At 38.9% G+C, this 20,906-nt stretch overlaps 1 protein-coding gene across 1 annotated transcript in view; it reads left to right on the top strand.

Moving 5' to 3' along the window:
• The window catches only part of DCC (DCC netrin 1 receptor), an 824,140-nt gene that overhangs the window by 147,508 nt on the left and 655,726 nt on the right, over nucleotides 1-20,906 (top strand). The gene's annotated exons all lie outside the window — the stretch shown is intronic.

The raw sequence follows: 20,906 nt of genomic DNA, 5'->3' as shown, positions 1-20,906 counted from the left end.
TTCATGAATGTTTTTTGTGTGCAGGTCCTGTTGCCAAGCACTGTGCATGCATTGGCTTATTTTCCTTTGACAATAACCTGAGTTCATCATTATTAACTTTTTGTCTAAAGGAGAAAAGGGCAATATTCAGAGACATTAAGCTCTTTTTCTAAATTAATATTTAGCATCCCTTTATATGTTTATTCTTGTATTGCTTTTTGTTAAGTATTCATAAGATCATGGGGATAGACCAGTGACCAAGCCAACAATAGGATTTTGTTTTATTCTGATCCGCAATCCATTCTCCTTGAAGCAATAATCAAGACATGAAATGATGTGTTGCATTGGGCAAACCCGCTGCAAAAAAACTTTTTAAAAAAGAGATAAAGTAAAAGTAAAAGAGAGAGAGAGATAAAGAGCAAAGATGTCACTCTGAAGCTTACGGTGAACCTGACCTAAGCCATGTTATTTCCAATTGCCTCGTATAGATGTGAAAATTGGACGATGAATAGGGAAGTCCAGGAAAATGGATGCATTTTCATTATGGTGTTGGTGAAAAATGTTGGAAGTATTTGAGAACTGCCAGATGAACAAACACATCACTCTTGGGGAAGTACAGCCAGAATGCTGCTGCTTTTTCCTTCTTTCCAACAATTTCTACAAGGACCATTTACTGGCGTGGATTGCATTCTTCAAGTTGCTCCATCATTTTTCTCTTTCCCGCATTATCCCACCATGAAGAACAGACACTTATGGACCCCTGAGTGGCTCATTTAACCTTTTTCTTTTTTATTCTTTAAAATCATTTTATTGAGAGTTTGTACAATTCTTATCACAATCCACACATACATCCATTTCATTGTGTCAAGCACATATGTACCTTTGTTGTCATCCTCATTCTCAAACATTTGCCTTCTACTTGAGCCCTTAATATTGGCTCCTCATTTACCCCCTCCCTCCCCCCTCCTGACTCCCCCATGAACCCTTCATAATTTATAAACTATTATTATTTTGTCATATGCTACACTGTCCAACGCCTCCCCCCGCCCTCTTCTCTACTGTCCATGCCCCAGGGAGGAGGCTATACATAGATTCTTGTAATTGGTTCCCCCTTTCCACCCCACATTTCCTCCACCCTCCAGGCATTGTCACTCTCTCCACTGGTCCTGCAGGAGTCATCTGTCCTGGATTCCCTATGTTTCCAGTTGCTATCTGTACCAATGTACATCCTCTGGTCTATCCAGATTTGTGAGGTAGAATTGGGATCATGATAGTGGGGGGCAGGAAGCATTTAAGAACTAGAGGAAAGTTGTATGTTTCATCATTGCTACCCTGTACCCTGACTGGCTCATCTCCCCACAACCCTTCAGTAAGGGGGTATCCAGTTGCCTACCGATGGTCCTTGAGTCTCCACTCTGCACTCACCCTAATTCACAATGATATGATTTTTGTTCTTTGATGCTTGATACCTGATCACTTTGACACCTCGTGGTCACACAGGCTCATGTACTTCATCCATGTGAGTTTTGTTGCTTCTGAGCTAGATGGCCACTTGTTTACCGTTAAGTCTTTAAGACCCCAGTCACTATATCTTTTGATAGCCTTGCACTATCACCTTCCTTCATCACATTTATTGAGAGCTCTTACAATGCTTATTACAATCCGTACATCAATTGTATCAGACATATTTGTACATATGTGGCTATCATTCTTCTCTAGACCATTGCTTTCTAATGAGCCCTTGGTATCAGCTCCTCTTTTTGCCCCTCCCACGCCACTATTTTGACCCTTGACCGATTATAAATTATTTCCATGTCTCACACTGACACCTCTCTCTCTTTCCCCATGGTTTTCATTGTTCTTTCCCCTGGAGGCAGGGAGAGCTGGATCATGAGGTAGATCAATTTTCATTGGTTTTAGATATTGACAGATCACTTTTCACAGCAGCTGTATATAGCTATGCAACTACCAACAGAGATCACCACATCTCCTCCAACATATGTTGCTCTCTGATCTTCTCATTTGGGCTCACCTCAAGGGTATTAGAATGCATCTCATGGTTGTTTTAATTTGCATCTCTCAGAGAGCTAATTAACGGGAGCATTTTCTCAAATGTTTACTGGCAATATGGTTCTCCTCCCTAGTGAAGCTCCTTTTCAGTTCTGCCCACTTACTCAGAGTGTTAACTGTTTTCCTAATTTTGCAGGCCATGAGGGTATTGTATATTTTAGTAATAAGCCCTTTGTCTGTTGTGTCATAATTAAAAATCCTCTCCCAGTCTGTGGGTTGCCTTGTTAGCCTCTTGGTGAAATCTTTTGATGCACACAAGTGTTTTGTCCTTAGTAGATTCCACTTATCAATTTCAGGTTCATCTGTGTGTGTACCTTTCCCTATTACAGTTAGTCTATGTATTCCCTGGGCCAAGGTTTTTAGGTTTGTCCTGATTCATTCAATTATGGTCCTGATAATTTGGGGTTTTACTTCTAGGTCTCTGATCCACCTTGAGTTTGTTCTTGTGCATTGGTGAGATGTACATCTTGTTTCATTTTTCTACATGTGGATATCCATTGTTTCCAGCACCATTTATTAAAGAGGGCATCTGTTTCCCACTTGATGCTTTTGGGGGCCCTTATCAAAGATCATTTGTCTGTATGCTGATGGTTTTACTTTGGGGCTTTTTGTTATTTTCCACTGGTCAGAGTATCTGTCATTATGCCAGTGCCACACTGTTTTGACCACTGTGGTTATGTAGTAAGTGTTAAAATCAGGTAAAGCTAGTCCTCTAACTTTCTTTCTTCTTGAGGAGTTCTCTGTTAATTCTGGGCTTCTACCCTCTCCATATGAAATTGGTGATCAAATTTTCCAATTCTTTGAAGAATGTTGTTGGTATTTGAATTGGAGTAATGTTAAACTTGTAAAGTGCTTTGGGTAAGATTGTCATCTTTACTATGTTCAGTCTTCCAAACCACAAGCACGGGATGTTCCTCAATTTGTGGATGTCACTTTTGGTTTCCTATATTAGGGGTGTGTAGTTTTCCTTGTATAGGTCTTTAGTTTTTTTACTTAAATATATTCCTAGGTATTTCAATTTGTTCTTGGCTATTGTAAATAGAATTGCCTTTTGATATCTTCTTCCATGCTCCTGTCTGATGATGTATATAGCAACGTGATAGACTTCTGTTTGTTGATCTTGTATCCTGCCACTTGTCTATTTTCCTCTATTGCTGTAAATACTCCCATTGTGGAGCTTTGGGGATTTTCAATGTACAGAATCATATCATCTGCAAATAGTGATAATTTCACCTCCTCCTCTCCCAGTTGGATATCTTTAATGTCCTTCCACTGTTTAATGTTGTTAGCTAGGACCTCCAGTACTATATTGAATAGAAGAGAGGACAAGGGACATCCTTCTCTGGTCCTCTTTTTCAGTTGGATTGTTTTCATCTTTTCTCCATTGACTATGATGTTGGAGGTTGTTTTTTCATAGATAGCTTCTAATAGCTTGAAGAATTTACCCTCCATTCCTAACTTTATGAGTATCTTAATTAGGAATGAGTGTTGGATGTGGTCAATGCTTTCCTCTGCGTCTATTGATATTATCATATGGTTCATATACTTTTCTTATCAATGTGGTATATAATATTGATGGATTTTCAGAAGTTAAATCATCCCTGAATCCCTGGGATGAATCCTACCTGATCGTGGTGATGATATGTTTTATATACTTTTGTATTCTATTGGCCAGTAGTTTGTTAAGTATTTTTGCATCTATGTTCATTAGACATATCAGTCTTTAGTTCTCTATCCCTGTGGGATCTTTTCCCTGTTTGTATTTCAAAGTTATACTGGCTTTATGGAATGAGTTTGAAAGTTTGCTATCCTTTTCAATGCTCTGAAATACTTTATGGAGGATCGGTGTCAACCCTTCCCAGAATGCTTGGTAGAATTCCCCTGTGAAGCTTTCTGGTCCAGGGGATTTTTTGTTGGTATTTTCTTGAAAACCATATCTTTTTTTTTTTAAAGCAATGGGTTTGTTGAGATTCTTGACCTCTGTCTCAGATACTATAGGGAGGGACTGTTTTTCCAAGTATGTATCCATTCTTCTATGTTTTTTAATTCATTAGAATACAGTCCTTCATAGAATTTTGAAAGCCTTTTATTCTTAGTTTTCTTTTGTCTGTGCATTTAAGATGTGTCTCTTGCAGGCAACAGATTATTGGGTTATGTTTTCTGAGCCATTCCTCAAGCTTTTATTTCTTTATGTAAGAATTGAGGCCATTGGAATTCAGAGTTATTACAATCTGTGGATTCATTGTTGTTTTGAGTGTTTCCCTATCTCCCTTCATATTCAAGTGCCAAATTTGTTTGTGTGGCTTCATTCTTGTCTTCTTTCCCCCCCAAGGCCATGATATCTTGGTACTTGTTGGCGCATTGGCTTCTGGATGGAGTTGGACCATATAACGGTCTCCTTCTTGTGCTTGGTGGATGTTGATCCTCTGACCATAGTGAGTCAGTCAGTATCTTCCACAGGTCTGAGTGTCTTACAGCTTATTGTTTTAGTTTTTCCTTGTCCTGGAAGACTCTTATCTTCCCATCTGTCTTAATAGATAATGTGGTGGGGTTAAGTCTTCTTGGGCAGACATTTTTTCCTTTAAGCTTTTGAAAGATGTTGGTCTACTCTCTCCTCCTCTTCATGGTTTCTGCTGATAGGTCTGAACATATTCTTAACTGAGCTCCCTTGTAAGTGACTGTCTTCCTTTCACATGCTGCTCCTAAAAGTTTCTCTTTTTCCTCAAGGTTAGTTAGTTTTGCTATTATATATCTTGGTGAGTTCTTCTTGGAGATTGGTCTACTTGGCATCCTCTCTGCTTCCTGTATGATTGTTTGCTTCTCATTGATTAATGTGGGGAAGTTTGCTTCCAGAAATTCCTTCATTATTTTTTCCTGTAGACTAAATGTAGTGTCCTGCTCAGGTAGACCAATTATTCGAATATTGTACCTCTTCATAACATCTGTCCTTGATGTCAGGTTATCTTCTGCCCCTTTTATTTTCTTATTTGATTGTCTCTATTGTTTGCTGAGGTCTATCTGAGTGTCTTTGAGATCACTGATAAAGTTCTCTGCCTCCTCAAGCCTAATAGTAAATTCTGTGATCTTGTGTGTAGCTTCTGCTACCTCACTCATTAGCACCTATTTTTCCCTTTGGTGCATTGACTTCATCCCTTGTATCATGGAGTTCACCCCCTCAATTGTGGACTTCATCTCTTCTGTCATTGCATCCTTGTTCTGCATTGCTTCCCTGAACTCCTGTATCACTCCAAGCAGCCCTCTGAAAATTTAATTTTGTGGTAGATCCACATCTGATTCTTCCATGGGGGTCCTTAACTCTGCTATTGTGTTTTGTCTCTCTGGGTTTTTTTTTTTGTTGAGAGTGATGTTTGCTGATGCTTCCTTGACCCCTTTGTGAAGGTAGGCATCATCTTTGTGGGAGACCAGGGGCCCTGGGCAATCTCTCTGTGTTACTGAAAGGGTGATTTCTGGGGGACTGTCTGTGGCCTACTATAGAGGTGGGTCAGTCTGCTTTGAAGGCAGGGATTCCATAGCAATTCAGTGCCCAGTAGTTGTGAGCATTTTCAGTGACTGGAGTGGACTGTGTCACTGATCTCCTGGTTTCTGGAGATAGGCTGGAAGTGGGACAGGAGTGCTTTCTGAATGCTCCACTACTCCTTGTGGGCACACAGGGACTGTGGAGGTGATGGGGAGCTAGGCTTGGCTCCTCCAGCATGCTGAAAGGGCCACTGGCTGTGTGCTGCTTCATGTAGCCGGCAGGGTCCATAGAAGAGTCACTTGGGTGCTACCACTTCACCTAACCCTGCAGGTCTGGAGGATGGTCCCCGGGGTGAGCACCTCTTCATAGGGCCCTGCCGTGTCTAGGGGAGGAGTCCCATATGCTCCTCCACTTTATGCAGTGCTGTCGTGTCAGGATAAGGGCTGCTGGGCATGTGATCCACTTCCCGGGTCATGGGAGGGGCCTCTGGGTCTTGTCTCAGCTGAGCAGCTGGCAGCCTTGCTTGCTTACCTCAGATGTGGTTACTGAAGGAGTGGAGGAGCCCCAGGCAATGAAAGGGGGTGGGGATGGCACAGGCGACCCACTTACTGCAAGTGAATTGCAGTCAGCCCCTGGGGTCCTTGGTGGACAATGGGAGAAACCATAGCTTTGCAGCTGCATTGCCACCACATGGAGAAGGGGGAACTGTGGGAGAAGGGAGTTGCTCCCTTAGATGAGTGCTTCAAGTGGACAGCTGCTGTGTAGGGGTCTAGCAATGGCTGCGAGGGTCTCGACAGGGTAGTCACCTAGATCCTGGCTGAGTCAGGGAAACCCAGGGAACAGATCACAGTTCTCCTGGGCCTTGGATGTGTGGGGTTGCCTCCCAGGCAGAGGAAGCACTCCGGGTTGCTGGGGGTCCCTTTACTCACCAGAATCCTCCCAATCATCCTCCTGGCCCCCTGATTCACCACTTTGCCTTGAAGCCCCCAGCATAGGCTGCTTACCTGGGCACCATCTTGTATCGAACCAGAATGCTTCTTAAAAGGAAAGATGTTGAAACTTTATGTCAGACACTTCAGATATGTTATCAGGAGACATCAGTCTCTGGAAAAGGACATGAAGCTTCCTAAAGTAGGGGTCATGGAAAACTTTAAGACCCTCAACAAGATGAATAAGCCCAGTGGCTGAAAAAATGGACTGATGCATAACAAGAGAGTTGGAGGTGGTTTCAGACCAGGAAATATTGTGTATGGGGGCTCTATGTGTTAGAGTCAACTTGAGAGTACATAATGGCAATATCATTAATATAGCATGAATGTATAATTTTCCTGAAGATTGTAAAACAGTAGAAACATTACAATGATAAGGAACTACCAGAAATATGTTTCCCATTATGAAGAGGATAAGGAATGAGATACATCATTGCTGATGTCAGATGGCTCATCTCTGAAACAAGAGAGACCACAAATATGTTCCCCTTGCATTGCATTGACTATGAAAGGCCATTTAACTTTGTGGTTCATAACAAATGATGGTTAACCTTCTAAATAATGGGAATTCCAGAACATGTAACCATACTCACCTGAATCTTATACATAAACCTAGAGCAGTGGTTCTCAACTTTCCTAAAACCATGACCCTTTAATAAAGTTCCTCATGTTGAGGTGACCACCAACCATAAAATTATTTTGTTGTTATTTCATAACTGTAATGTTGCTACTGTTATGAGTCGGGTGACCCCTCTGAGAGGGTAGTTCAACCTCCAAAGGGGTCGAAACTCACAGGTTGAGAACCACTGACCTAGAGGAAAACTTAAAGCAAAACCAAGGGGTACTGAATGTTTTTAAATCTGGAAGGGTGTGATTAACCAAGGTCTCCATTCACCATCTTTGTGAAATATATACATTGAGCAAATAATCCAAACAGTGGATAGCAAGAAGAACTAGCCATCAGGCTATGGAGATAACACAACCTGCTTGCTGAAAGTGTAGAGGAATTGCTGATGCAGATTGGATTGACATCTTCAGCATAGATTACACTTCAACATAAAGAAAACAAAAGTATACAGAGCAGTTCACTACACAATTGAATCTGTCTATTATTTCATTTGATTTGTGTTCACAGCCAATGGTTATATAACATTAGTCAAAATTTAAATAGCACTTTGCATTGGGCACATATGCCACAATAAACTCTTTTTTTTTTAGAGTGTTACAAACCAAAGATGTCACTTAAAGGTCAATAGAATGAAAAGACATCGTCCTGTTTGGATCATAACAAACCAGATAGCATTCAATTGTGCTTGTGTGGAACCTGTACATAGACTAGCAGGCAGTCATTCAAACAAACCTAGGGCTATTACATGGTTCAAAACTAAGTAACATGTGCATCATGGTTTAGCCGTCCCACTATATTTATAAGGCTTGAGCCTTATGATGAATAAATAGTCTAAGAACCTGACCCATATGAAGAAGGATGCTGCATCAGGATTGGGAAAAGGCTTATTAACAACTTGTGATATGTAGATAACACAACTTTGCCTGCAGACAATAAAGAGGACTTGAAGCATTTACCAATGAAGATCAAAAACAATAGGTTTTTGAATGGATTAAAACTCAATATAAAGAAAACAAAAATCATCACAATGGATCAATGGAAAATTCATGATGAATTGAGAATAGATTTACGGTATTAGGGATTTAATTTTAATTGGACCCATAATTAACTCAAAGAGAAGCATCCATTTCATTGAAAAAATCTACTGCCAAAGAGTTTAAAGTGTTGAAGAGCAAAGTGGTCTCTTAGAGGAGAAAGGTGCACTTGACCCAAATCCCAATGCTCCCAAACATAACCACAATTGTAAGGATAGTGCTAGACCTGGTAGTGTTTCATTCTGTTGTACTTAGTGTCTACAGTACCGAACAACAACATTTTGTAGGCCTGTGATGTTTCTTATCTGAATGAGTAGAAACTGATGTTTATTAAAATTATTTTTGAGAATTTTTATGTGAAATGAAATATAAAGGCAGTGAAATATAAAATTTCAAAAACAAGAATTATGAGCTTAGGTAGTAATAATTTCACACACACACATAGATGTAATTGTTACCATTGATCAAGCCTACTTAATATACCATTCGTCATTTGAACAACCTGTTGGAGAAGTGCATGCTTTTCCAATGTGTCGTCCTAGTTTTCAGTGTGGTTTAGAGGTCAGTTACATAGCTGTGTAACAGCTATAAGATTGAGTGTGAGTTTATGAATGGATGGATGAAAGAATGATCATTTTAGCTTGTCCTAATTGTCATTCATTTATATTTGTCTTATTTCTAATATCACTCTCGTCCTTTCTGAATCAATTTCTGCTTTCTGTAATTGGAGAGTAATGAAGTGTATGCTTATTCTGACCGTTCTCTGTCCCACAGCTTATGTACTCAGGGAAAAGAGAAGAGCGCGTAAAAAGAGAAAGTGTCCTAACATGACTTGAACACTTTTAAAAGGGTGTCCGAAGAGTCTTCACTCTGAAAAAGATAGACATATCCTTCTACCATCATCCAATAACAGAAACTACTGAAGACAGTCATTTCTTATTTGAAATATACTGGTAAATGGAGTTTGGAAAGTGTCAGGCCTTTATTTAGTCACAATTCCTGAGGACATTGGGTGTGCTTTTGTTTTGCGTATGTGTGGGCGGTGTGAAGTCTTGTCATTTTAAAATTATCTTTAGCTTAATATGCTTTAAGTATTTGTGAAACAAAGTTCAAACTGTTTCGTTTTTGCTTGGCATCTAACAGTCATCAAGTAACTGAGTGATATTAATGTTTATTCCTAAAGATCAAATCATATTTTTAGCAAGCAGCCTTCATTTTATTAATGCACTAAATAAATAAATACTCTCTTCAATGAATGTTAATTGAATCTTATAAATCTGCCATCATGCTTGTTTCTATGATTACAAATTCGGGGGCAGAGTATCTTCTATGCCCTCAAATAGCTTGCACGCTAGTGGGGAAAACAGGCAAAGAAGCCAAGCTGTGCTGTGTGAGAGAAGAGCAGAGAGAGTGAGAGAAGTGCAAAGGAGAAACACCGATGTGTCACATGATAGACATGTGGCAGTTAGGCAAAGAGTTGAGTCTATTAGGTACAAAGAAGAATGCAGTTGAACATAAAGAAAAGAGAGATGTGTCTATACAGTCCCTCTGGGCTCAGGGGCAGGGGCGGGTGGGGGGGTGGGCGGTGACCAGAGGAAATGAAGCTCAACTGGAAGTAAGGATGGTAAGACAGAATGTGACTGTGTAGATCCTGGAGAAGACTGACCCAAAGCAAGTATTACAGCAGAACAGAATGATTCCGAAATAAAGATAGATGGGAACATTTTAAGGTCGCTTGCTCTCAGAAACAGATCAGATGTGTCTTATCAGATCAGGGTGGGGATGAGGTCCAAGCTCAGATCTAAGCAAGGCACTCTCACTGTCAATGGGACTGGAATGGGCTGTCAGTGCACACAAAACAATCATGGACTTTTGAAAGAGATTTTTGTGCATATTTTCTGGATTTGAATAGTCCCTCTGTGTTTCAAACAGAGCTGAGAATATTGGCAAAATTCCTAACTAATTTGCAAATGTTTTGAGAGAGAAGTTGAGGTCTATTAGTCTTTAAAATTTTTCTGCTTAACCTTACCAGTTCGAGCTTATAGTAATTAAGTTACTGATAGCAAAACCTCAATGAGTCAATACTAGACAAGCATTGAGCCGTTTTTCAAATCTCTTGTCTTATGCAATGTAGAATGAATGATAGATTGAAGGGGCCACGGTGGGTGTCGAGTCCACTTTAGCCAGCTCTCCCGAAGTCTCAGTGCCAAAAGGAGATGGAATCACTCAATTATAAATCTACTCTGGGCACTAGGTTGACTGAAATAACTGGCCCATATACTGGAACTCTGATTTCAGTTTTCTTTAATGGCCTAATTGAATTGATCAATTGTTAATTCAATCCATTGTTCATTCCTTTAACTGCAATTAGATGATTCTGGGCCCAGTATCACCTCTATATAATTAGGGACATTGGATTTTAATAGACTAAATTGGCTAGAATGTATTTCAAATGATTTATGAACATAATATTTATATTGTAATTTCTTAAAATATAACTTGATCATGACAAATGTGTATAGCGATCTTTGAATTGGGAAAGGCTAAGGCTGTTGCATTTGGTGGCAGGGTTGGCATACCTCATATTGTTTACCCATTTTTCCATCACTCTGAATCATATTGATTTTCATTGAGATAAATTTTGACAGGACTCATTTCAACAGTCATATTACTTAAAAAGTAAAATTATACTTTAAGTTTTTAAACAAACCTTTCGCTAATTGGTTTGTCACTTGTTTCTAACGCATTTATTTTTTACTTTTAAATTTGACTCTATTATACTTACATGTAAAAATGAAATTAAATTGAATACACTTCTGTATATTGTCTGTTAGGAGAGATAACAAATGAGACACATTGCTCCTTTATTTATGTTTACCCTCTAGTCTGACTATTTATGCTGCCGCAAAACCAATGTAGGTCACAGAAGTGTAATCTCAGGTGCACATATTTAGTTCCAGATGAATGTAGACATAGAAAATGTCAATAGGTCCACAGTTTGGAAAGTCTTTCTACCAGTGATTACATGTGAAGGTAATGAAGGGGAAACTCTTCATGAAATGATAAAGGTGGATAATAAGCATGGAAGGTCTACCTTATGGAAGACCTGAATCTCAAGTCTAGGAACATAATTTTGATTCTGTCAACTTTACTGATGGCTGGGATTTCCTGGAGGATCTTGAGAAGTGAACACCTGCTGTAACATACGCACGGAAGACCGAAAGAAGAAAGAAGAGCAAAACGAACTAGTGTTACCACCTGGGATTTTTGCCTACTACTAATATTTTTCTCCACTGAAGGGTTTTCCACAGTTCACTTTTTCTGCAGACATATTTTGAGTAAAACAAAAATATAGTGAACTATTCTATAATCAGGATACTTTCAGCCCTTCATTGATCTAAGTGGGCTCTTGTGTGCACTTAGAAATGAATGACTTACAATTTCTCATTGTATTAAAAGCATGTGGAGTCTTTGTTTTCTAGTTACAATAGCATATTTGTTCCAGGCTCTGTGAATAGGCCTATATTTACACTATGAACATCGGAATTCATAGATTTTGCTTACATGGAGCTTTTATCCGTAAATATATAAAATATCCAATTTTCACTACTATCTAAACATAAAAACAATTATTGGTTACTTTGAGGAAGATAGTAATTAAGTAGTTTAAAGGTAATTTTGTGTAAATTTTATATTCATATAAAAGAATAGATATTTCTTGAAACCTGGCTTTTACCAAGCCAACATCGAGGCTCACATATGGTCAAACAAACAAACATACTGACAACAAGGAAACAACACCAAAGATCTTTGCTGTTGAGTTGGTTCCTCCTCATTGGGAGACTCCATGTGTGTCAGAGCAGACCTGTGCTCCACAGGGCCTTCAGTGATTGCTCTTCAGAAGTAGAATGCCAAGCCTTCCTTCTAAGGTATCACTGGTTCTAACCCCAAATGTTTGGTTAGTGGACGATTGTGTTAATTAATTGTGCTACCTAGGTATCCCAATCCATGCCCAGTTCATATGTAATAGGAACATTGAGAATCTCATGTTTAAAGAGGGTTAATGTGGAGATAGATTGATTAGGCAGACTTCCCTCACTCACAGAGAAAGATGAGGCTTTGACCTCCTATAAAGAGTTAGAGATGTAGAAACTGGCAGGGATAGTTCACTGGACTATAGGGTCTCTGTGAATCAGAGTCAACTTGATGGCCATGTAAAGACCTGACACACCATAAACAAGGAGCTAAATTTACCTGAAAATATGGAAGCCAACCCTACAATGCCTGAGGGTAAAAATCACAAACCTAATAGTGAAAAAAGTGTTCCATCTGTCAGCTCAGTTCTTGAGGGATACCAAGGTATCCCTTAAGTATAGCGATCTCTCTCACTATAGAGGCTCTTCTATTTATAAATTGGAGGTATACCTTTATTGATTCAGCATTAACCAAGAAGCAAATAATCCAAATGTTTTCTGGTTCTTTTTTAAAAACAAGAAACAACACATTTTTATGCTCCCCATTACTGGAAAAGTTTTAAATGTTGTCTAATGTACATATGTAAATTACAATCATTTCTAGATTCCTTAAACTAATTTTGACACCTTATGATGGCAACATTTGTTTTCTGGGGATTTTCTGTCAGCCTCAAAGAAAGAAAAGTCATCCTATAAATGTAAATTCTCTTCCTCAGACCTGCTACAAAATAAAACTGATAGACTTAAAATTTGCTTGTGAGACAGAAGGCATACAGCCATATGTCAATGATAAGAATAGACGCTCCATTTCATTCCTCCAAACTATAACCAGAAATAGCAATGTGTGTGTGTACATGGAGGGAAACAATGAGGAAATATGAACAGATGCAGGAATATTTACAGGGAAGGAATGCCATTTTTAGTACTGAATTGGTGTAAATGAGGAATGGAAGTAATAGCACCATAGAGTGATGAATAATAGCTCCTGAGAAATGGCTCCCATCTCCCTCTCTGTTCAAAGCTGCTCGGCGTAAAGCCAGAATGCTGTTTTTCAACTTTATTAAGTAAATACTGGTTCTTGTGATCAGTCCGAATTCGACTGGTTTTCAATAACAGACATTCCAAACACAGAATTAGAATGGAGTTGCGTGGGCTTTTCCTGTCAGAACACATGTTAAAGCACCTCCTGGTGTTTGAAGGCACCTGGTCCCCACTTGCTTTCCTCAAACAGAACTAGGTAGGGAGTGGAGGAGGAACCAGCAGGTGAACAGCAGGTCTGCTTGAAATGGAGGATGCAGAAAGAGGAAATGAGATTTGTGCAGTAAAATTAATTTGTATCTCTTATGCCTGGGAAGAATTCAAAGAGACTACCCCACAGAAGCCTGCAGTGCCCTTTCATTTCCAATTGGAGACGGGTTTGATAGCCCACAGAGATGGGAATTTAATAAACCAGGGAGTACACAATGAGGACAACACACTTTGCGTTCGGAAAGAACAAACAATAAAAACAACCATTGACTATTTTGGAACCCAGTTGGTGTAGTGGTTACGCTTTGGGCTGCTAACTGCAAGTTCAGCAGTTCAAAACCACCAGCAACTCCAAGGTAAAAAGATGAGATTTTCTACCTTCTATAAAGACTTAGAGTCTTGGAAACCCGCAGGGGTCGGTTCTACCCCATCCTAATGGGTCACCATGAGGCGGCATCAACTCAACAGTAGTGAGTTTAGATTGGTTATTCTGAGAGAGTCATTGAGCTGAGTGAAGCTGTTTTGTTTTTCTTATGGACACACATCCTCACAGTCAATCATCCAATCTCGTTATGTCTGTTATTTTCTAGATCCATCCAGGTGACAATAATCTCAAAACTCCCGAGTCACACTGTAAAATGATCCTACGAAAGGAAAATTCCACCAAATTAGTCCACTGTCATCGAGCCAATCCCAATGTACAGCACCCCTGTATTATAAACATGTATAGGAACAGACAACCTCATCTACATCCTGGCATTTATTTTCAAAACATAGTGAGTGTGCATGCAAGTTTGCCTGGGATGGCCTCAGTGATGAGTAACGGAAATTAATTTCAGATTCAGAACTCTTTATCCACTTTGGATAATTTATGGTTTCACCCTAGTTATTGATCACGAGAAAAGAAAGACAAGAGCGTATGTTTTTCCCAAGGAATTTGATTCAAAATGGTGAATACAGCGAGCTAATCCATCTGTTGATTGGTTTACAAACTCACTTCAGCTGGTCAGTGTACTATCTAATCAAGGCCTGATTGAGAGAATGCATTCAGGCAGAAATTACTCTCTTCACGATCACCAATTCCCTATGGGGGCAGACTTCTTACAGACCGTGAGTATGTTTGGGACCTTTATGCCAACTGTAGGTCAATGTATCCAGTTATATGATCCAAGTTACTCCTGACTTTTGAATAGTCCACTATGAAAAGACACTCGTTGGAAACACGCTGTGTACTGTCCTCCATAATATTAAAAAATAACAACTTGAAGGACAAGAAAAGTATATTTAATATATAAAAGGTGTAGTCTTAATTAGTTTTCTCGGTGTTATCTCTCTGGGTTCTAAAAGTCATTGCAATGATTACCCAGAATTCACAGATAAAGTTCATGGTGAGAGGGTTTATTCAGGAGGTTAACAAGTTGTAATTCCAGGGCATAAATGTTCAGGGTGGATTTGTTTATCAGGACCTGTCACGCAGTTAGTTTAGGTCTGCTAATAAAGACCCAAGGGGTCATATCCTCCGCATGAAGGCATAGAGTTTAAGCTCTGTGGGCCAGCAAATCTAGCTCCTTGAATTCAGTGCCCGGAGCACCCACCCCGGTAAGCCTCAGTTCAAAGGCACTCAACTCCGCTTCAGTGTGTCAGCAAACCCAACTTGCACAATTAAGTGCCCAGAGGCATCCCACTCTTTATGCCAGCCTCCTGTTCAAAAGCCCTCTGCCTCACTTGCTCTGTGGGTGGGGCAGACCGTCACTGTATCCAATGCTCTGCCTCCTGGTTCCATTGCTCTTCCTCTGATGCTGTAACTGTCATCTGTATCCAAGAAGTTAACGGTGCTGGACTTTTGGGTCCAGGGGACACACTGCACTGCTGGCCCTTGCTGGTGATGCGATCCTTCTTCTACCTTCCAGAGGACTCATTTTATACACAGCAGGATGGCATCTGAGGGAATATTGCTCACAGTTGCTCACAAGCAAAGGCTATCAGTATATTCTTCCACCTTCTTCTCAGCCCCCTACTCAGAAAAGTCTTTTGGTGGCAGCTAGAGACTTTGGCTAGAGGAGCCCTATTAATTAACTGCTCCTGCATAAACATTTACCTAAAACTTGAAGTCTTTTTTCACATTAAGGGACGTGGTCTTCCGCTGTGCTTCAGACAGGTAACTGTTAGGTTGAAACTTTGCGATTGAAGTATGATACCTGGGTGCCTAGGATTTCGTGAGATGCTTTCAAGAGATCTGAGAGGTGAATGTATTTTAATAAATAAAATTATATGTCGTTTTCACTTTTCTCTATATAAGAATTGTCATAAAGTGCAAACATATACTAGTTTTATTTTATCTCTAGATTATGATTTCTGGAATAATCAACTGAGCTAGCAATTCTACTCCCCACCCTCCCACTAATTAAGCACACTTTTGACTTGAGAGAGGGATTTTTTGAGTCAAAACAAACATAATAAAAGACTATAGTTATTTTTAACTGTTTATTTTAAAATTAATGAAATGAACCTGCCACTATAATGAAAAGAGTATTTGTTACTTGTGACAAAGCTTAAGATTTTAAGCTAAAATTAAAAAAAACATTTAACTTTCACCAGAAGCCTGGAAACTCTTTAACATTTAAAGACCTTCCTGAGAAGATTTGTGCTGATAGTAACACATGAGGATTTTTGATGTTGCCTAAACACTTTGTCTGCATTTGATAGACATGTTTCATTCCATGTATCTAAGTGATCAATGCTTGCTGTTGCAATACCATATATGTGCAGGATAGATAAAGGACTTTAAGGTAACATAGCACAGGATCTGTAATGTATGATGTCAGGTTCCATATTACAACTAACTCCTAAGAAACTGCTTCTTATTTATTTTTGATGTTGTGTTATGGAATATCTACAAATATCAGAAAATAGACTCAGGGCTAGGGAAATGAAGACACAGTGAGTACAGAAAGAAACAGAAGTATCCAGTTATATCCTATTAAACTGATCATTAGAGAAATATTTAAGAATAGAAAGTGTTCCTGTGACTAATTTGTTATCCCCATATATGTCATTATTCCTTTTCTTTTTCATTTTTTTCCTTTGGGCTAAATATTTTATTTTTTTAAACATTTTATTAGGGGCTCATACAACTCTTATCTCACAATCCATACATATACATACATCAATTGTATAAAGCACATCTGTATATTCCTTATCCTAATCATTCTCAAAGCATTTGCTCTCCACTTTAGCCCTTTGTATCAGGTCCTCTTTTTTCCCCTCCCTCCCTACTCCCCCCTCCCTCATGAGCCATTGATAATTTATAGATTATTATTTTGTCATATCTTGCCCTATCCGGCGTTTCCCTTCACCCCCTTCTCTGTTGTCTGTCCCCCAGGGAGGAAGTCACTTGCAGATCCTTGTAATCGGTTCCCCCTTTCCAACCCACTCACCCTCCACTCCCCCAGCATCGCCCCTCACACCCTGGTCCTGAAGGTCTCACCCACCCTGGATTCCCTGTGCCTCTAGCCCTCATATGCACCAGTGTACAACCTCTGCTCTATCTAGTCTTGCAAGGTAGAATTCGGATCATGGAAGTTGCGGGGGGAAGGGGGGCAGGAAGCATCCAGGATCTGGGGGAATGCTGTATTCTTCATCGGTGCTACATCGCACCCTGACTGACTCATCTCCTTCCCTAGACCCCTCTGTGAGAGGATCTCCCTTTGCCAACAAATGGGCTTTGGGTTTCCACTCTGCACTTCCCCCTTCATTCACTATGGTATTTTTTTTGAATGATGCCTTATACCTGATCCCTTTGTCACCTCGTGATTGCACAGGCTGGTGTGCTTCTTCCATGTGGGCTTTGTTGTTTCTGAGTTAGATGGCCGCTTGTTCACCTTCAAGGCTTTAAGACCCCAGACACTATCTCTTTTTCTTAAGGATTATAAATCACCCCAGAAAAGCAGGTTAACCTAAAAATGAAATAGGAAAGGAAAAGAGAAAAAGCAAAGTATTAATAAAGGTAACATGTCACCAAATGTTGACAGTATATTCTGATGCCATGTATGTACTTAGATCAGTAGTTCTGTAATGGCCATTTTGATATAAGACCTCTTGCTGCCCGAGTAAGATGAGTTAAACCTGCCACCAGGATGACAATAGGCTCAGGTCAAAATTCAAGCTAACATTTGCTCCCCAACAAGAAAGGGCTAAGCTGAATGTTAGTACAAGGAAACCATGAGCATGTGTAGCCAAGGTAGAAAACCCATTGCTTAATTTGCATTTTGCAATTCTTCATCTGAAACAATCATGTTAGGAGAAATGTCAACTTTTTCAGAATTGATTGTGATTATAAAATTGTTTTTATGGAATTCATATTTCCATTTTGTGCTGTTTGTATTATAAAATATACATGAGGGTATACTCCTCCCTCCCCCCCCCCAAAACCCCCACACAGATAAGGCTCTGGTGGGCAGAGTTTTAGTAGTACGCATTTTTACCTCTAGGCAAGCAGCAAGCAACGTGCTCTGAGTTAGTGCACCCAGTGGCATATTCTGGAAAGGTTCTCTCTGGTCACAGTGAATTTTTTCATGAAAGCAGTTTTGCTCAAGCCTCGTTTTTTGTGATGGACAATTTAAGAGAACAGCATTCAGCTGTGAAATTTTGTTTCCTGCTGTGGAAAAATGATACACAAACTATTGTGATGTTGAACGCAGCTTACAAGGAGAGGCCTTTGGTAAAAACTCAAATGTATGAGTATTTTACTAGTTTTGAACAAGGTGAAATGTCAATTGATGCCAAACTTGTTATGGACGTCTGTCAACTTCCCAAATGGACAAAAATGTTGACTCATAGTATATTTGTAGTCCGTTCTACCAGATCTCACTGTTAATCAAACAAAATCAAAGGTTTTGAAAAGACCGCAGAACAGTATGTGGTGAAAAAAAAAATCCTGATTTGTGGCAAGCAAGGGACTGTTTTTGCCACAACAACAATGCACCTGCTCACACAGCCATCTCAGTGTGCCAGTTTTTGGGAAAAAGAGAGAATTCTTCTCTTCCCTATGCACCTTACTTACCTGACCTAACTCAGTGTGACTTATTTTGTTTCTGTGAATGAAGAGCGACATGAAAGGACAGCTATTTGATGATGTAGAAGAGAAGAGAAAACAAGAAGGTGCTGTCGGTCTTCCAACAGATAATTTTGAAAAATGTTTCCATGAATGGAATCGCAGATTTGACAAATGTATTAAGTGTAATGGAGAGTACCTTGAAGGTGATAAGGTTATTTTCTAAAATAATTTAAATATATAGCTTTGAAAAAAATTTTCTTATTTTTGGAGGGGTACCCTTCATATATAAAAATATTGTGTGTGTGTGCAGTTACAGAATAAAATCAAATGCATACATATATCACTTCATTTGTAAAATTGAACATTGTATGTTGATATTTTCTATGATGTCATGTTCATAAATTCACTTGGAAAATTAATTATGTTCTATTAACTAAATACATTAATTGAAATCTAAAGAGTTACTGCCTAGTTAACAAAAACACAAAAATATTTTTAATAAAATATTGTTTAGTCAGAATTTACTGAGGCTTCTCAAGTTCTATGAGGGACAGTCAAAAAGTATTACTATAAAATCATGAATACTTTTACTTAACAAAATGATCAAGGAATGAAACTATTGTTTCTCAACATATCCTCCATCCAGGTTTCTATAAAGGCTATGCACTTCTCAGGGTGATGTACAGTTATCCTTTCCCTCAATTTAACCTTTCCCCAAATAATTTTGCATTCATCAATTTGTACCATAACAAACAACAGTTTTATTGCCCTCAAGGGACTTAAAGCAGGTCTCTTTTAAATGATCTTGGAGTTTTGAAAACAAACAGGGTTTGAAAGGGTAAGATCAGGCAGGGCTGCAAGGTGTATTTGGGGAGACTTCCCACACACGTTTTGCAGGACAACCCTGGTTCTCAGAGGGAACCTGGCACATTGCACCTGGCAGTGAAAATTTCCTGTCATTTTTCTCACCGATGAGCTTTTTCAATGTTCTAGAAACATCTTTCTACTAGACCCTGGTGAAATCTATCAAGATGACCCAGACGGCGTCCCTCCTAGAAAAACAATAGCCCTAGCTTCTCTGCTGACTTTCTGTCTTGAATCACTTGTTTCTGTTGGCTCCTCTCTTTTAACTTGAAGGTGCCCCCATGAGACCAAGACAAAGGTATTACTGAGAGGACATTTCTGCAGCGATGGACTGTCCACAGAGATATGTTTAAACAGATTTTATTTGTAACAAATCCGTGCATGGACCTAGTAGCAACACTTCTTGACTTATCTTTGTATTAAAGTAAATGCAGTCCAATCCACAGCGGCCAGTGCTCTTTCATCTATGTTGTTATGAATTCTATTGGAAACAGTTCCATCTGCTCTTGAATATTTACCATGGGTTTTACAATTAAACGTCTACAATCAAGTCCTCGTATATGCGAGTATTTCCATCCACCTTCCAACTGTAGCGTTTAAAGTTGCCCTTCTTTCTAAAAATAATACTTCCTCTTTTTTAAGGACCTTTAAAAGTATAGGAAAAACATTTCAAAAGATGAAAATAAAATAACTCAAAATCCCATCACACAAATTTCACCTTGACATTTGCATTTTTCATCTTCTTGGGCTTTTTTCAAAATACACATCCTTAATCCTTCTTTAAAAATCACATTTGAAGGAGAAACTAAAGTGAATGGCAGCTTCACAGTGTCTCTGCAAACAGTCACTATCACCCGGAAAGTAGCAAAGCTGAACTCCTAAATTAAACTAAAAAACAAAATTATCACTGGCATACCTACTTTGTAAGAAAATATTTAAACATCTTCAAAAAGAAGGAAAAATATAAAAATCAGAAACTGAGTCTACATAAAGAAAGAACAGCAGATGAATAAGACAAATGAAGGAAATTTTTAAAATTATTTAATCCAGTAGCTAACTGTTCAAATTAATAATAACATTGCATTCGGTGATTGACTATAGAATATGAATAAATGAAATACATCATAGTAAAACTTAAGGGGTGTAAATGAGGAATTGGGGCACTTTGTTTAAAGATAATTGTATTAACCTTGAGTCAATGTAGTGAATGTTACAATTAAGACATATTAGCTGTATATACACATTGTGTACTCTAGGACAAGCATCTACAATTTTTAAAGAGACATAGTGCATATACTAATAAAGTTGTCAAAATGGAATTGTATAGAATGTTCATTTGAAACCAGCAAACTCAGGACCATAAAACACACCAGAACACATTTAAAAGAGTAGAAACCTTGCAAATGACGCTTTCAGACCACAGTAGAATTAAGTTATAAAACAATAATTAAAATGTAGTTGGAAATTCCCAAAATATTTGTCAACTAAACTATGATTTCCATGTAACTGTACACCAAAGTAGATAGCCAGGATTTTCATCCTAACCTATTTTAATCTAGAAACCACTCTTCCTCCACAACATCACA

This window comes from Tenrec ecaudatus, chromosome 15, assembly GCF_050624435.1.
Source record: "Tenrec ecaudatus isolate mTenEca1 chromosome 15, mTenEca1.hap1, whole genome shotgun sequence".
Taxonomy (NCBI): domain Eukaryota; kingdom Metazoa; phylum Chordata; class Mammalia; order Afrosoricida; family Tenrecidae; genus Tenrec; species Tenrec ecaudatus.
The sequence above is the reverse complement of the archived record's forward strand: the minus strand, read 5'-3'. Positions and strand labels throughout refer to the sequence as shown.